The sequence below is a fragment of the Ahaetulla prasina genome, chromosome 1, assembly GCF_028640845.1.
Source record: "Ahaetulla prasina isolate Xishuangbanna chromosome 1, ASM2864084v1, whole genome shotgun sequence".
Classification (NCBI taxonomy): Eukaryota; Metazoa; Chordata; class Lepidosauria; order Squamata; family Colubridae; genus Ahaetulla; species Ahaetulla prasina.
The window spans coordinates 108,450,333-108,467,457 of NC_080539.1; the positions used below are offsets into that span (position 1 = coordinate 108,450,333).

Consider the following 17,125-nt stretch of genomic DNA (forward strand, 5'->3'; position numbering starts at 1 on the left):
TAAAGTGTGAAAGTTGGTTTTTGGTGCCTCTTATTGTTTTGTATACTTTGTTTATTATTTTTATTATTTATTGTTATTGGCCACGCCCACCCAGTCATCTGACCACCAATATTGTTATTGGCCACGCCCACCAATTAAGCCATGCCCACAGAACCAGTAGGCAAAAATTTTAGATTTCACCCCTGATTTCACCAATATTAATGCATACTGTGGCAACCCCTGAGATATTGGAACACTACCCTTCCCTTCCCAGTAGGCAAGTAAGCTGGGGAGGGAGCAAGGGATTGTGTAACTGGCTGAAAATTGTAATGGGACTTTGAAAATGAAGATCAGGTGATGGATCAGGGAAGACATGCAGTGGTTGTCATGGGTCAGAAAGTGCATCAGGGTGCACAAGAAGTGCCATTCCCATCTGGTAAGGTACATGGCGGGGTAATGCAGATCAGGGAGAGACTGTGGAAGTGGGCAAGAGGTGTATTGGATAAGAGATGCAGAAGAGGCATGGGTTGGGGAAAGTGCAGGGTGGTAGTACAGGTCAAGAGAGCATAGACTGGTAAGGATACACAGAGTTCATTCCTCCCTATTCCTCCCACCCTTCTGTTTGTAGCAGGCACATAAATTGTTGGGGAGGGAGAGGGGACTGACTGGAAAACACAGAATGGTGAAAATGAAGATCATTGGACTACAGCAGCAGCCAATAGCACTGAAGCAGCCATAACTTCCCCAAATTCCATTCCCTCAGGAGTCATAGGTCCCAGATTTTAGACACAATCTGCAAGCTAGCCCATCTGAGCTACCTTAGTTTACAAAGAGTTAATAGTTGCCTTTTATGCACCATTTTGCCCAATTAAAGGTCATGGTAACATGAGTTTTAGTAGGATGGATGGATGGAGGGATAGATAGATAGATGGGTGGATAGAGGGATGGAGGGATAGAGGGATTAAACTAAAACTGTCAATATACACCTGATATGAACATATCTGGGATACTGTCTATGTTTTTTTGGCAATGAACCTCAAAAAGAAAAAGGAAAGTAAAATTATCAGGACTTATAAACAGTACCTACCTACATGAGGAGAGATTAGCTTTCAATCATATGGTATTTCATATCCACCAATTAACTAGATATCTAGATAACTCTAGCAATTGGGAAAGGGTATTATAGAATTCTGATGAAGAATGCTATTAGAAATGTGTTCATGATGTATACAATTCTCAACTTCTTTTCAGTGTAGTTAAACATCTTTGAAGACTAGTGTCTGTTTTCCCATAGGATATAAAATATTAATGCATACTTTTATGTGTGTTGTGACATGCCTTCTAGTATATTTCCCAACAGTAATACATTCTTCGTGGATTTATTTTTATTCAAACAGAATCTCCTTGAAACCAGATTTGTTTTTCAGCTTCATAGTGGGAATTGTTTGCCAAAAATAAATAAGTAACAAAATCTGTTTCCAGTATGTTATCTATTATATTTAACCAGTTAAATACCAGAGCAAACATGAATTTCATTCATAGTTCCTTTACAAACAATTACACAACAGAACTAGAGTTGACTGATGTGTTAGCTGAATGTAGCTATGTCTGGTTCTATAGAAGAGTCAACCTTTTACTGACTTCATTAATGTGACCTTTTCGCCGTGATCTCATGATTCACACTTATGGATCTGTAGAGAGCCCTATTTGGAAACTTCAATGTTTTCTAGGTTTCTTTGATAGGAGTCCACTTCCAACATGCACCATATAACTAGGCATTTGTTGTGGCTCCAGCCTCCGAACCTGGCCCCATGCCCGAAAGTGACTCTGAGAGTGAGGGGGAAGGGCCAGTAAGGCTTACCTCAGGAGCACCGATTTCTTTGGCCCGGCTCCAGGAGCCAGAACCAGGCCAGTCGGAGGACGTAATGCCAACATCCCCTGATTCCTCCCTTCCTCAGGCTACGCCTACAGATGCAGCTGATAACCATACCAATCAAGCCTTGACCGATCCGCGCTTCAGAAGATTAGAGAGGTGGCATCATCAAAGGGAAGGGTGGGGCAGGAGCCCCACCACAGGATATATAAAGAGTTTTGGGACTGCTTTCAGTTCTACAGGAAGCAAATTAGCTGAACCGTGTCGAAGTGAGCTGAAGTCTTAATCTGTTTGAACTTTTTGGCAGGCAGCTGCGTTTTCCCAGCCAGGACTGATAAGAGCCGTGTATCCACTGGCTGAAGGCCAGCTCGTTACTCCAGAGTGAGGACGGAGACAGAACAGCATTGTTCCCACAAAACTGCTTGAGCTTGTTTTTACCTGCCATAGTGGCAGCTCATTCATCCTTGAGCGGATTGTCCACAATATTTTTCTCAGCTGCCTGACACTAGTTTGTGGTGTTTTTACTCCTAAGTGCACAGTTTCATTTGGGGGTTGCAGCAAGGAAGAGAACAGAGTTCCAAATGCTCTGTTGTGAAATGCCCGAGGCTTAGAGCTTTCCCCATCCTATTTAACATCTATTTGAAGCTGCTAGGAGAAGTCATCTGATAGTTCAAGGTGAGGTATTATCAATATGCTTATGATCCCCAGTGCATCTAGTCCCAAGCATCAATGGACATACAGTAGAAAGCCATTCACATGCCTGGAAACTCCCAGTATTTAGCTAGGGAAAAACAGGTTCAGACTCAATCTGGGTTAGATCTGAGAGAAGGATTGTATCATCAAGGATTTCATTCTTGACTGCGTTTTTTCAGAAACAGTACATTGGCAATTTGTGGGTCTTTTTTGATTCATGGCTCCTGCTCAAGGAATAGGTGGAAGCAGGGGTGAAATGTAAAATTTGTTACTACCGGTTCTGTGGCCATGGCTGGGGGGGGAGGTGGTTAATATGACTGGGTGGGCATGGTCAACTTTTTTTTTTACTTTTAAAAGCATTTTTTCTACAACCTCTTCAGCTGAAGATGTTGAAGGGTTTTAAAGGGTTCTGATGATCCCAGCTGAGCCAGCGATCATCAGAGGCTTTTTTTTTTACTTTTAAAAGCATTTTTTCAGCTAAAGAAAAATGCTTTTAAAAGTAAAAAAAAACACCTCTGATGATCGCATGGCTCAGCTGGGCATGGGGGGGGGGCAAGGATTTTTGCTACTGGTTCTCTGAACCACCCGCCACCATTGCTACCGGATCAGGCGATCCAGTCTGAACCAGGAGCATTTCACCCCTGGGTGGAAGCCATGGCCAAGAGAACTTGTCCTCAGTTTTGGCTGCATCCTTACCTGGAACATGATGCTTCGAGAATACTCACTCATGTTCTTGTCATCTTCTGATTAGATTACTGTAATTTGGTCAGAAACTTTAGAGGGACTAAAATGCAACTAAAATGACTGGTCTTGATACTATTGTGTAACAGCACTGCTGCGGGAGTATTATACTGTTGCACATGTCCTGAGATGAAGAGGAAATGGAATCAGCGGCATCTAGAAATAATAGTCTTGGCATCAGTGAGTCCAACAGTGATAGAGCCAATGACCTCCTCTCTGGTTAAGGAAAATGCCTCTAACCACTCACAGTCTCCCAGGTTCAGGATCAGCTGCCCTTTTTTAAGCAGAGGCAAGAAATAAAAGATTCAACAACAGAAATCAGCCAACAGAAGAGCCAGTGTTGAAGAGCATATTGCCGCAGCTTTGTCCAAGATGGAGACTCAGCATCAAGGCAGGCCTCACTCCTTGGGAGCTCAACCTTACACAGGAAAAGACCCGAATATGCCAAGACCTACATACCTATACCCTTGAAAACGTGTGTGTGTGTGTGTGTGTGTGTGCATTATACTTATTCATCTAGTCACTACCTAATATACATATCTACTACACATTGAATAAATACCTTTTCACTATAATATCTTCTCTTAACAGTCACTATACATTGATTTCTTTTCCAGCCAATTATACCCTCTGTTCCATGTTTCGTAATAGATTGTTTCCTCTCTGTCTTTGGGTTCCATCGTTAACTTATCTGATTCTGCACACTCTAGCACCTTTTTTTATAATCATTGTGTTTGAAGGACCATATTGTTCTTGGATTCATTGCGTTTTTTATTAGGTTCCTGGTTTCAACCCGTGCCACCTTGTTGACTACATTTACATCTTAAGATAATGGTAAAAAGAACTCTCATCATCTTATAAAAGTTCTGTCTTGAGTTTTGCTTATCATTGAAGTGTGACAGGCATTCAACTTGCTCTACTGTTGGCTGGCAGCCAGCAGTGTCACACAGAAAAAGGAACTGCCCTGGCTGCAGTCCAAGTCAAGATATTGGTTTTTCTCTTTAAAGCAATATATGACTTGGGGCCTGGGTAGCTAAGAGATCACCTTTCCCTATTGAATGATAAAGAATTTGTAAAACAAATGCATGTAGAATCCTTACAATACTTTGGTTTGACTTAAGAACTCAAATGCCCAAATGTTTGAATGGGAAGCGTATATCCAAGATTGAATTATTGCTTATGCATTGTATAAAAATAAGATTAAAAATAACAGGGAAAATAATTAACCAGATGAACTGAAATGTTTACTGTATGGAAATAAATGCCTGTTGTGACCCAGGCCCAAGTAGGTAGTAGGAAACTCAGTTAGTGAAAAAACTGGTCTGTTTTAAGCCTTATGAGAGGGGCCAATCATCTCTTGGCCCTACTCCTGAGTCGTCCTCTTTGCTTGAGCTGCTCTTGCCTTCTGGCAGCTCTTCTCATGTGTGCATTAGGAACAGGCTCCTCCTGTTCCTCTGCCTCACTACTATCAGTCTCTGGAGGCTCTGGAGTCCATACCTCACTCCCTGATGGCCCTGGCCCGATCTCAGCCTCATCGCTCTCCGACTCCGTTGCCAGCTCCACAGGCTGCTGGCGGACCACAACAATGCCCATCTATATTTTTAAAGTCTATTCAAAATTGTAAGTGCCTCTGTATATATACGTAGTTGATATATTTTATTTTGTATCTGATAAATCAATCAGTGCTCAAGTTGAAGTCCAAGCATCTCCTTTGGATGCTTTCATTTCTCTTTTTGGAGTCAAATCATTTTCTCTTTTTTTTAATTTGAATTTATATCTTGCCCTTCTCCGAAGACTCAGGGCGGCTTACATTGTGTAAGGCAATAGTCTCATCCTATTTGTATATTTATATACAAAGTCAACTTATTGCCCCCCACCAACAATCTGGTTCCTCATTTTACCTACCTTATAAAGGATGGAAGGCTGAGTCAACCTTGGGCCTGGTGGGACTTGAGCCTGCAGTAATTGTAACTGCAGGCAGCTGTGTGTTAATAACAGGCTGCATTAGCCTGGTGAGCCACTTCCCAGCCACTTTTAGGTAGTCTTCATTCTTACAATGAACAAATTGGTTGGGTGGCATTCTCTTTGACTTAAAATTTAATAATCTTGTCAAGTGATAGAGCACCCAGAAATCCAATTAGTACAAAATACTACTCCTTCACCAGTCTTGTTCCAAGGGACAACAAGTGACTCTTGGGTCAAGCCAACTTCAATGCCATTGACTTCTTGCCACATTAAGAATCTTTGCAGAGTAAATGAAAAAAAATATTATTCATTATTCCAAGTACTATTGCCTAACATTAATATTGTGGAGACATCACAGTCAAGTTTTCACTGTCAACAGCTTACTGCATTCATGGAGAATAAAAAATTAGAAAGTCATATTTGGACCTCTTACTCTCCACATCAAGCATGAATCTTAAAATACCATGTATTGATTGATTTGTTTGTTCTTTTATTTACTTCATATATGTGGCCACTCACTGAGCATGCAACTTGGGCAGCTAATAATCACTAAAAAGCACCAACAAAATTATAGAACAGCAGTTAAACACATCATTCCCAAGGCAGTTTATACATCCATAATGAATAAACCCTTAAAACATCTAAAACTAATCCTTCTGGTAAGTCTGCTGCACCGGACTGACACTGGAGGCTCACGGCTAACATTTAGGACAGGGGTCTCCAACCTTGGTCCCTTTAAGACTTGTGGACTTCAACTCTGGGAGTTGAAGTCCACAAGTCTTAAAGGGACCAAGGTTGGAGACCCCTGATTTAGGACATTCTTTTCACTGGAACAAACTATTAAAGTCATAACACTAAGAACACACTGCTGGTTCAGAAGTTTTCTATAACAGAAAATAGAGACTGCAGCTACCCAACTTTATCCCTTTTAGTATGTTCATGTGTTAACCAAAAAGCATTAGCCTTTCAAATGGAAGATATCATTTTATATCTAAGGAGATTTTACTGTATGTCCAACATATCATAGATATCTGTAAAGGCTCCAGACAGTACCGTTGATAATCATCCCCCCCATTTAAAAGCCACTTGGTTTATGTTCAAAGCAAGTGGTTACACAACAGTCATTGGATTCTACTGTCATTTCACAGGAATACCACATTGAGTAATATGTCTTGCTGCTTTTAAGAATTGTTTTTACTATTCTTGGCCTTCCGAAGACCTTCTAAAGGCCGTGCTTCTTTCTTTCTTTTTTTAACTAGTAGTTTTACAAAGGAAATTGGCAACCACCAAGTTTTGCTCTGAGCCGCCCAATCAGTCCTTTTTCTGCTTAAGAATACTCACCCTTGTGTATGAATCACAGAGAATTACAACAAAGAACTGGAAGTTTTTAAGAAGATGTTGGATAACTATTTGTCTGAAGTGGTGTAGGGTTTCCTGCCTAAGCAGGGGGACCTCCAAGGTCCCTTCCAACTCTGTTATTGTATTCTATTCTAACTGGTTTCAGAATTCGCCAATCATTGCAGTTCTTCAAGTTCTCATTTCCTACCTTGCTTGACGTCACCGTTTCTTTGAATCCACTTTGTCTTTCTTAGGAATTGAAGTTATTTGACAGCTGCATGGTTTAATAGGGCAGGAGGAGCACCAAACACATCTGTAGGTTCTGACAAAGGGGAGGTCTCCTCTTATACATTTACAGATGACCAGTTGAAGAATTGCAGTTATAGATTCTTCCTCCAGTTCAGATGACGGAAAAGGCATGCATTCACACAAATTCTCACAAACATTTTGTAAAACGTTTTGGTGTAATAGCCAAAAATCACCACTTGACTGTATACAGTTGAAAAGCAGCACAATATATTAACACTTCTTTTAAACTTGTGTGACCTGTAAATAATAAATCGATCATGTATACAGATAAAAAATGTACATGGTGCGATTGTACTTCTGAAAGCCTTGAAGTTATTTAATGACACAGTTATTAAATAAACCTTATTTAAAGGTTTAGAATTGTTAAATTTATAGTTCTTTTTTTTCTTTCCTGTTTAATAGCATTACACCATAAATGGGTTTTTGGTTTAATTAATGCCTAGATAATAGAAGGATTACACAGAGCTACATGCATATCTCATCCCTTTGTGCCTGTTTTTTTATGATGGTGATTATACAAAAATCTTTAATGCTCATAATGCTATCCACATGTCAGCTGGAAATTCCCAGAAATCTGCAAAACTGGGAACCAAGGCGATAGTAATATACTCAGGAAGCTAAATGAGGTCCTAAACCATGTTAGCAACTGAAGATACTTCAACCACAGTTCTAATACTTCTTGCTTTGTAACATACAAAATGCTGGTTTTCCACAACTTACCTTATTATATCTGGATCTCTTAAATCATTTAACTGGCTGCTTCCTCTCTTTCTCCCTCCCTTAGATAGCTCTGTAGCACTGTGGCATCTGTGCTATTGCCCCAAGTGCTATTCGTATGTGTTACAATCAGTACAGCTTTTCCTTAGATTTATGTTTCTGGCATATGGACAGCTGGAAGTCATTTAAAGAGACCATTGCATGTCCTCATTTCTTCAATATAATGTCCCCATCCACAAGACATCATTTTAGATGTCTTCCCCTTTTAGAATCATCCATTTGATATTTAATCAGTGCCGTGAAAATGGCATTGAACAGAATAACAACTATGTTTATACATTAAAAAAAATTGAATGTTGCCAGCAGACTTTGCAAATATTCAGAAGGCAGTTTGTTTTACTGAACCTGCTCTCCCGGTCTTCTGAATGTGCATAGCTATTGCTTTTTTACTTTCTAGATTTTTGCCAACATTCAGACACTACAGTAACGTAAAATGTAAAATATTCAAGAGTTGTGTGGGTTTATAATATACTTGGGTTTTTTCACACTTCCACAAATTCATTGTTTCTATGCAAGAAATCTGCAGGTGTTATAAAATCAAAATGGGTATGCCTATGATTTGCATTATTTGGCAAAACTTTATCTGGTTCTATTCCTCTCCATGCAAATACATTAACTTCTCTGCATTCTCTACATAGTTTAAGTGGTTATGGGTAGGTGGTTTATTGTAGAATATGTGATGTGCCTTTTTGTATGATTTTATATGGTTTCAACTGCATTGTTTCTCTGCCTTTATATTATTTTAAACTGTGAGCTATTCAGAGTCATGTATTTAGATGGGCAACTGTATAGCATTTGATGAGATTTCTTTTTCTTTTTCTCTCTGAAAAATAAGTTACTTAGTTCTGTACAGCCCGTGTTGTTTTCAAGATCTGGAAAAGAATGATTCATCTTGATTACCCAAAATAATGATACATGTAGTATTCAGTACCAAAGCAAAAACATTTGGTATTTTGCTTTTTTAGACTGCTTTTTGAGGGAAACTTATTTATGTGTTAGATGGTGGATGGGGGCAGTAACTAAATTTCCATTATGAAAGTGTTTTGCAGAGCCTGAAGTAATAGTTCCATTTGTTTTCTTCATATTATTCCATTTTCCTATTTTTCCTCTTAATTTAATCTTTCACCTTCACATAATTCATCACACTTCATTAGTTCCCTCTGAGAACAAGCTACATTTCCCCTATACCAGCTCTAGTAAATAGGCTGAAAATTAGATTTTTGTACCTATAACATTCAGTCTCTCTTGTGTTCTGTGGAACTGACGGCATTCCTTCGGCAATGAATCAATCTTCTTTGGAGAAGTTAATGGATGACTTTCCAATTGTTTTATATTAGTCTAATCAGATTTTCTGTTTCTATCCATCAAGCTGCCTTTTTTTTTTTTACTCCTTTCCCAGTTCTCCTAAATATAATGTCTTGTGTGAAGCATTTCTTGTACCCTCAATGGATTTGCTTTAAAAAAAAAATGTTTTCCCATTTAATTTTGCACTGATTTTATGCATTTTCCCATCCTTTAATATATCTCCTGTAACATGCTAAATAAACTGCTTGGGGGAATGTTGGTCATTTAACTTCAGCTGTGAGCTCAAGTGGGGAAAATGGTAAATGCCTATAGGATCTTGTTCACTGCTGATAGAGAAAACAAAAACAGTTTAAAAGAAAAGATTAGATTTTAACATTTCTGTAGAATTCCTCCCACCATTTCCAAAATGCCTTTTCTAATTTGTCACTTGTAAGGGGCATTTTACTCCAGCAGATAACAAAAACATTTAGACAAGATAAGCTTGGATATAGTAGCTTCCTCTGCTGTTTGGTATGCAGACTATTAAATAAATATAATGTGAGATGATTTTTTAAAAAAATAAAATCTGAATTTCAGGAAAAGGGTTTACAAAAACTCTGTATTTTCTATATGGGAAATTTTCCAGCATGAATTTGCATTTTGTTGCTTTTTTTTTCTTGGTTGATGTTACCTTCTTAATATATTACTCATACTTGCCTAAAATGTTCACATCATATCCGAATTTCAAAATTCAAATGATATTTTATCATTCCTGCTCTGAGTCTGCCTTATCTATGCAATCTAACCCAGAGGATCCTTTGGGTTTAGAAAAAGGTATAAATAATGAAATATTGGACGAGATGATAGTTGGGTGGTTATAATCTAATGCCCAAAATCATAAATGTAATTGATGTTACACAAATGGCTGTTTCTGAAAGGCATGGCTTGCAGATAACGAAAAATATGTTAAACCAGATATGTCAGAATGATTTCAAGATGAGACTTTAGTATCCCCGAACACTATTCACAATTCCCTCACTGATTATATTAGGTCAGCAAGATCAACAATCTCTAGACGGATAAGCTTTACAAATCTGTAACTGAATGTATGATGAAGCTTTGAATCTTAATGGTGTCATGTCACCCAAATGCACCTTGGCATTTTGCTTAGAATGTGGAGGCAGAAGATACATAAATGTAAGTTACAAGTTTATATAGAATAGAGTGAAAATTGTATCATGAATGAATTCACTGTTCTGTCAATTTGCATAGTTTTCATTCCTTCCCAGAATATGGATGTACGTTTTGCCATTCAAGACAACCGTACGCAAGAGTTCCAGGGAAGGACCTGATGGCACATATTTTTCTGCAGATTTTTCTCTGAACTGCCCAGATGGGAGATCACATTGGAGCCTTAATTTAAATGGCTCCCAAAGAAAAGGAATTGTGGATAAAGTTTAAAATGTGTCTTTTTTTTATTATTTGAATTTATATCCCGCCCTTCTCCAAAGACTCAGGGCGGCTTACATTGTGTTAAGCAATAGTCTTCATCCATTTGTATATTATACAAAGTCAACTTTTATTCCCAACAATCTGGGTCCTCATTTTACCTACCTTATAAAGGATGGAAGGCTGAGTCAACCTTAGGCCTGGTGAGACTTCTTGAACTTGCAGTAATTGCAAGCAGCTGTGTTAATAACAGACTGCTTAGTCTGTTGAGCCACCAGAGGCCCTTTCTTCATTGGCTTGAGCCAATTTAAATTCCATTCTACTGAGGTTTTATTAAGGTGTGAGCTTTTTTAGTTCTAAATCTAGCTATTGACTACAACCCAGAAAAAATGGAAATGTGTAAGGTATCTTTGCATTTTTGTACGTTCCATGCCACTCAGTGAATTTGTTGAAATCTACAAATTATAATTTTGAAATATTTATCTTCCTCCCTCTATACGGAGTAGTGCCTGGTGGTTTACAATCCATAATTATAATGATCTCAATAAATTTTTAAGCCTCAAGCAAATGCAAAAAAGTCCTGTCTTCTCTGATAGCTCTAAATTATAAATGATAGCAGCAACTAGATTCTAATGAAATTTTCCTTCCCTTGTTTAATCAAGTTTCCACTGTGCATTTCTTTCAAAAAGATGTGTTAATGGGTTTGCACTCATCGTGAACAATAGTACCTTAACACAAACTGTTAACACTGTAAGATACAGGATGTTTGACGAGGATAACAATGATTCAGTTTAGATTTAATGGCACAAGCAAGACCAAATAAATATAAGAGCTACTATACATAGTTTCTTTCTAACAAGAGTTGTAAACCAAAGTAGAACAAGGTTAAGACGGAATAAATCTTTCACCATTTTTGAGGAGCGCTGTAATTGGAAAAAAAGGGCATACTTAAGGATGGAGGGAATAGAGAATATACATTGACATATGCAACCCAAAGAATTTTATAAAAAGGATGTGAGCACCATATCCATCCAAACATCTTTCCCAATCCACAATACAAATGAATCCTCAGCTTGCTTTTCTTATCATGTCTTTATTTATATGTAGTTATTAAAATAATTGATGTAGTTACCCACCCAATTCACAAGTAATGACTCTGGGTAGCTAACAAATAGTTAAAAACATCAAAACAATAGCTAATAATAATGTACCATCATAAAGCACACCCAATGCCAAGGAACAAAACAAACTTATTCCAGTTCCCATGCTCTTATTGGATAGGTGTATCCAGGGATGGGCTTCAAAACTTTTAGTAAAGGGTTCTCTGCCCGGGTGCTGGGTGGGCATGGCCATGGTGGGCATGGCCTAGTCAGTCTCCTGCAGCACAGTGTGTGTGTGGGGGGGGGGTTTTGCCCTCCCTGGGCTCCTGAGGCTTTCCTTGAGCCTCCTGGAGGGCGAAAACAGCCTCCCCAGGCTCTGGAGGCTGGAAACGGGCCCGTTTCCAGCATTCCCAAACTTCTGGTAGGCCCGTGTTTCACCCTCCCTGAGCCTCCACGCGTACCCTGTACTGCATCCAAAATGGGCCCCGTGGGGACTCCTTGGGGGAGCAGGGGGGGCAGCCAGGAGTGGGATTTGGGGGTTCTCCAAACTGCACAGAATCTTAGCTAGAGATTTTTTTCCTGCCAACTCTCAGCAGCCCACCCCTGGGTTTATCCAATACTCTGGTCTAATGTTGAGAGAAAAAAAGAAATTTAGCAAATCTTGCTGGCTTTTTACCTTATCAAAAGCCAACAAGATTTGAGCCACCTGAATTTCAGGAGGTACTCTATAGCTACAGTGACAGAAAAAGCCCACTTCCTGGGTCCAGCTAGGTTACATTGTTTTACAGAAGCAACCCAAGGCATACCCACCCTTCTGGAACCTGTGGAACAGACAGAAACCATTTGAGACTGGAGGACCCTCATATAATCTGGCCTGAAAGACTGTAGAGGTAGTAACCAGCATTTGGAAACTCATAGGGAACCTGTGTAATGATGATATCATGATGCGTTCATAGTTACCTGGACCAATACATTCTGGATTATATGAAGTTTCTGGGTAGTCTTCAAGGCCAGCTTCATGTAAAATACATTATAATAGTCCAAATGGGAAGTAACCAAAATCCAGGTAACTGTGATCATATTTTCCTGATCCAGAAATGGGCTGTCAGTGTTCCGAGTAATTCAACTACAAAAATCAGAACTCTGAGGCTCAAAGAACATGTTTATTGGATACATCATATTGGCACAGCTAGTGATAATCAACTCTAAAAGTTCCCGTGGGTTTTCTCCTAGTTAAAAGAGCAAATATTTCCCTCCTCAAATGTCACATTGTCCATTGTGAATAGTTGGCAGGGTTCTTGGTCACTTCTCTCCTCCCTTAACTGCCACCAGCTGGGGTGATCTTGGTTCCCGCAAGAAAACTTTTTGTTTTGATAATTAGTGAGCCTATCTAATTCCCCCCTTACTTCTCCCTCTTAGCGTTGGTGGCAAGTATGGGGCAGCACAAGATGGCTTCAGCCAGGTTCGCTTCAGAATTGACATGGGCATAATTGGCACATAATTATCTCCCTTTTTCACAGCTGGCTATCTGCCAACCTGATAAGAGTGGGAAATGAATTACATTTAGGCCCCTTTATTGCCACAAAGTACTCCTTAACAAAGAGTCTTACCCATATTCAATTGGATTTGTTCTTTGTTTTCTTCCAGCAACACACACATTAGCTATCTCTTCTGCTAGCTCATCTGAAAAAAGGAGGATTCTTTGGAATCCCCAAGCAGATAAAGTCTGCTCAAGTGTGAGCTGATTCAAGACCAAATGCACCCATCATTCCTATATCAACATTAATTCTATTAAATTGTATTATTATATTATCCGATAACTAATAACAGATAGTGTTACCTCTATGGAGATTCTCAGTCACCCAGGTAATGGTTGTCCCAAAGCCGCTTTTTCAAGAAGCAACGGGACTTTTTTGCTTTTCTTCTTCTTTGAAGACATTTCGTTTCTCATCCAAGAAGCTTCTTCAGCTCTGACTGGATGGTGGGGAATGGAAGAATTTATAGGAATATACAAGGAATATAAATCCTTCCATCCCGCACCATCCAGTCAGAGCTGAAGAAGCTTCTTGGATGAGAAGCAAAACATCTTCAAAGAAAAAGAAAAACAAGAAAATCCAGTTGCCTCTTGAAAAAGCAGTTTTGGGATAGTGTCATCCTAGTACCCCAGATACATTCTGTAAAAGATTCATATTAACCTATTTCTAGAAAACAACTAAAAAGAAACTGGCCTCACACTCATTCCACATCAAAAACACCATCAGTGAAAAACAATGCTTGTAAGCTTTATTAGACCTTCAGCTCCTAAGAGTGGGGTGCAAAAAGTTTCTACTGGAATTATTACACCAGAGTAGTTAATTCTGATTAGAAGGGATGGTCCTGTAAATTTCTAGATGAAAAGCCATTCAAACATAATTTGAATCAGGCTTGGAAACCAACTAGAAGGCAAGGCAGGGCGAGGCTAGCAGCACAGGTATGGTGTACTTATTGAGCACTGGATAATACAGTAATACAAAATGCTGCATTTTGAACTAAGTGCAGTTTCTAAGTCTTCAAAGGCATGTTACGTACAACAAACTGCAGTTATCAACTTTCATAGAAATGGAGGCATGAGTTACTATTGTGACACCCATTCATCCTGTACAATTGGGTATCATCGATATATTGGTGATGCTGTACTCCAAAATAATGGATGATCTCTCTCTAGCAGCTTCCCAGCAATGAGATATGGAGGCTGGGTGGTATAAAAAGCCAGATGCTTAGTGGGCCTTTTAAGAAGAAGTTTTGATGCTATGGGCAATGTGCTATGCCAGAAAGAGTCATTGACCACTTCCCAATTAGTCATACTTCCAGACCCATAAAACTATCCTTGAAGGAGAAGGATTAAGCAGACGGATAACAGAAGCTATGCTGGGAAATGCCCTCTTCATATCACCACTGTGCACATGCCAAAAGGAGTCCCAGATAACATGACTAGATGTTATCTTGGTCACCCCTCCTCCTAGATAGAGTCAATATTTCTCCTTTTTTTCTAATCTTACCTGGTAGGATGCCCTTAATATCCTTATACAGGACATTCGGTGGTGGAATTCAAAATTTTTTACTACCGGTTCTGTGGGTGTGACTTGGTGGACATGGCTTGGTGGGTGTGGCAGGGGAAGGTTACTGCAAAATCCCCATTTCCTCCAATCAGCTGGGACTCGGGAGGCAGAGAATAGATGGGAGCGGGGCCAGTCCGGTTTTTCGAACTACTCAAAATTTTTGCTACCGATTCTCCAGAACTGGTCAGAACCTGCTGAAACCCACCTCTGAGGACATTGAATGTGTGCAACACTATTACCTATCAAATTTGAAAGGACTATATTTGCAAGTGGACCCAGGGTGGTGACAAGTTTTGGAATTGTAATTCTCATCACCTGTTTGAGAGAGGCAAGTCAATTAATCAGTCTTAGGAACTTCTCTAGATGAGATACCCACCTTGCTCTGAAGCCTAGTTCTTTTTTTTTTTAATGCTCCAGATGAGTACACAGGTACCCTTTAATCTACAACCATTCGTTTAATGACTGTTCAAAGTTACAACAACACTGAAAAAAGTGACCTGACTGTTTTTTCATGTGTATGACTGTTGCAGCATCCCCATGTTCACATGATCAAAATTCAAGCACTTGGCAACTGGCATGTATTTATGACAGTTGCACTTTCCTGGGTTCATGTGAACACCATTTCTAACCTTCCCAGCTGGCTTCTGACAAGCAAAGTCAATGGGGAAAGCCAGATTTGCTTAATGATTGCATGATTCACTTAACCACCTCAGTGATTTGCTTAGCAACTGTGGCAAAAAAGGAACCTAAAATGGGGCAGAACTCACTTTATTTTATTTAATTAATTTATTTATTTTATTAGATTTCTAGACCGCCCTTCTCCCGAAGGACTCAGGGCGGTGTACAGCCAAGATAAAAATAAACAATGTACAATTAAAAATAAATTAAAAAACTTATTATACAGTTAGGCCGATAAATTAAAATATATAATCTAAAAAAAAACCCAATTTAAAACTAAATAACAATTAAATTTAAAATCTACCCAATTTAAGAAAGCCCCACGCGAACAAACAAATATGTTTTCAGTTCGCGGCGAAAGGTCCGAAGGTCAGATATTTGGCGTAAACCGGGGGGAAGTTCATTCCAGAGAGTAGGAGCCCCCACAGAGAAGGATCTTCCCCTGGGGGCCGCCAGCCGACATTGTTTGGCGGACGGCACCCTGAGAAGTCCCTCTCTGTGTGAGCGTACGGGTCGGTGGGAGGCATGAGGTAACAGCAGGCGGTCCCGTAAGTACCCAGGCCCCAAGCCTTAACAACTCCCTTGCTTAGCTGTGGAAATTTTGGGCTCAATTGTGGACGAACGTCAAGGATTACCTTTATAGTGGCCCCAGATTGTAAGTAGAAAGAATTGTAATCCCAAGTGGCAAAGGACATGTTTATAGGCATCATTGTTCTACTAAAGTACAAATACTATCAGCATCTAATCCAGGGGTCTCCAACCTTGGCAACTTTTTTTTTTATTTTATTTTTTATTTATTTTTATTTATTTTTATTTATTTATTTGTCGTAACAATATATACAAGCATTACATAAAGGATTATATAATATATAAACATATATATGAGGAGAAACAAGGTAATATAAACATATATATATATAGGGGAAAAAACAATAGGACAGGAACGGTAGGCACGTTTGTGCTCTTATGCACGCCCCTTAGAGTCCTCTTAGGAATGTGGTAAGGTCAACCGTGGATAGATTTTGAGTAAAGCTTTTGGGGTTATGAGAAGAGACCACAGAGTCAGGTAATGCATTCCAAGCATATATAATTCTTAAGCATTCTTAAGAATTCTTAAGCATTCCAAGCATATATAATTCTTACATATATAATATATAACTTTAAGACTTATGGACTTCAACTCCCAGAAGTCCACAAGCTTTAAAGTTGCCAAGGTTGGAGACCCCTGATCTAATCTATCTGACCTCTTTTAATAATAGAAAAAGTCTTTTTGTAAGACCTTAAAAACTTTAAGGTGTTCAGGGATCCACTTGTTGGTTAATTTAATGGTAGGTGGCATATTCCTGGCTACTGTGCTTTTTAATTATTGTATTCTGTATCTCTGAGTTACTTGCAAGCTTTTCTATTTTTCATATATTTTAGCAGAGCTTATTTGAATGTTGCAGACTCTTCCAAGGTAGTTGCCTTTGTTTGCAAAGGAATAAACAGCATACCTTTGTATATGTGGTAGGAAGTAGTGCCTTTCAATTGCTGTTGACTTTCTGGGTTTTTTTTTTAACTCTCAGGAGTTTGGTTTGCAGGGAAAAGCGGTGAACCCTTTTCACCTTTAGTGTTTCGTGTATCTATAATGGCAGTTTAGCAGAACTCTACTGAATGGATGTAAAGCAGGCATAAATCATTATTTAGCCCAAACTTTACATTTTTTCAGAACATAAGGCAATACCTGAACTGCAGTAGCTCATTACAAGTATTCTGATTTGTTTTGGTATCTCTAATTATTTCATGTATAATTCATGCACTTGAACAGTGTAAAATCAGTTACAAGAAAGGGCATATAGCCA

The 17,125-nt window shown here is 39.1% G+C and overlaps 1 protein-coding gene across 1 annotated transcript in view; it reads left to right on the plus strand.

Moving 5' to 3' along the window:
* The window catches only part of PTPRK (protein tyrosine phosphatase receptor type K), a 433,873-nt gene that overhangs the window by 355,235 nt on the left and 61,513 nt on the right, over positions 1-17,125 (plus strand). The gene's annotated exons all lie outside the window — the stretch shown is intronic.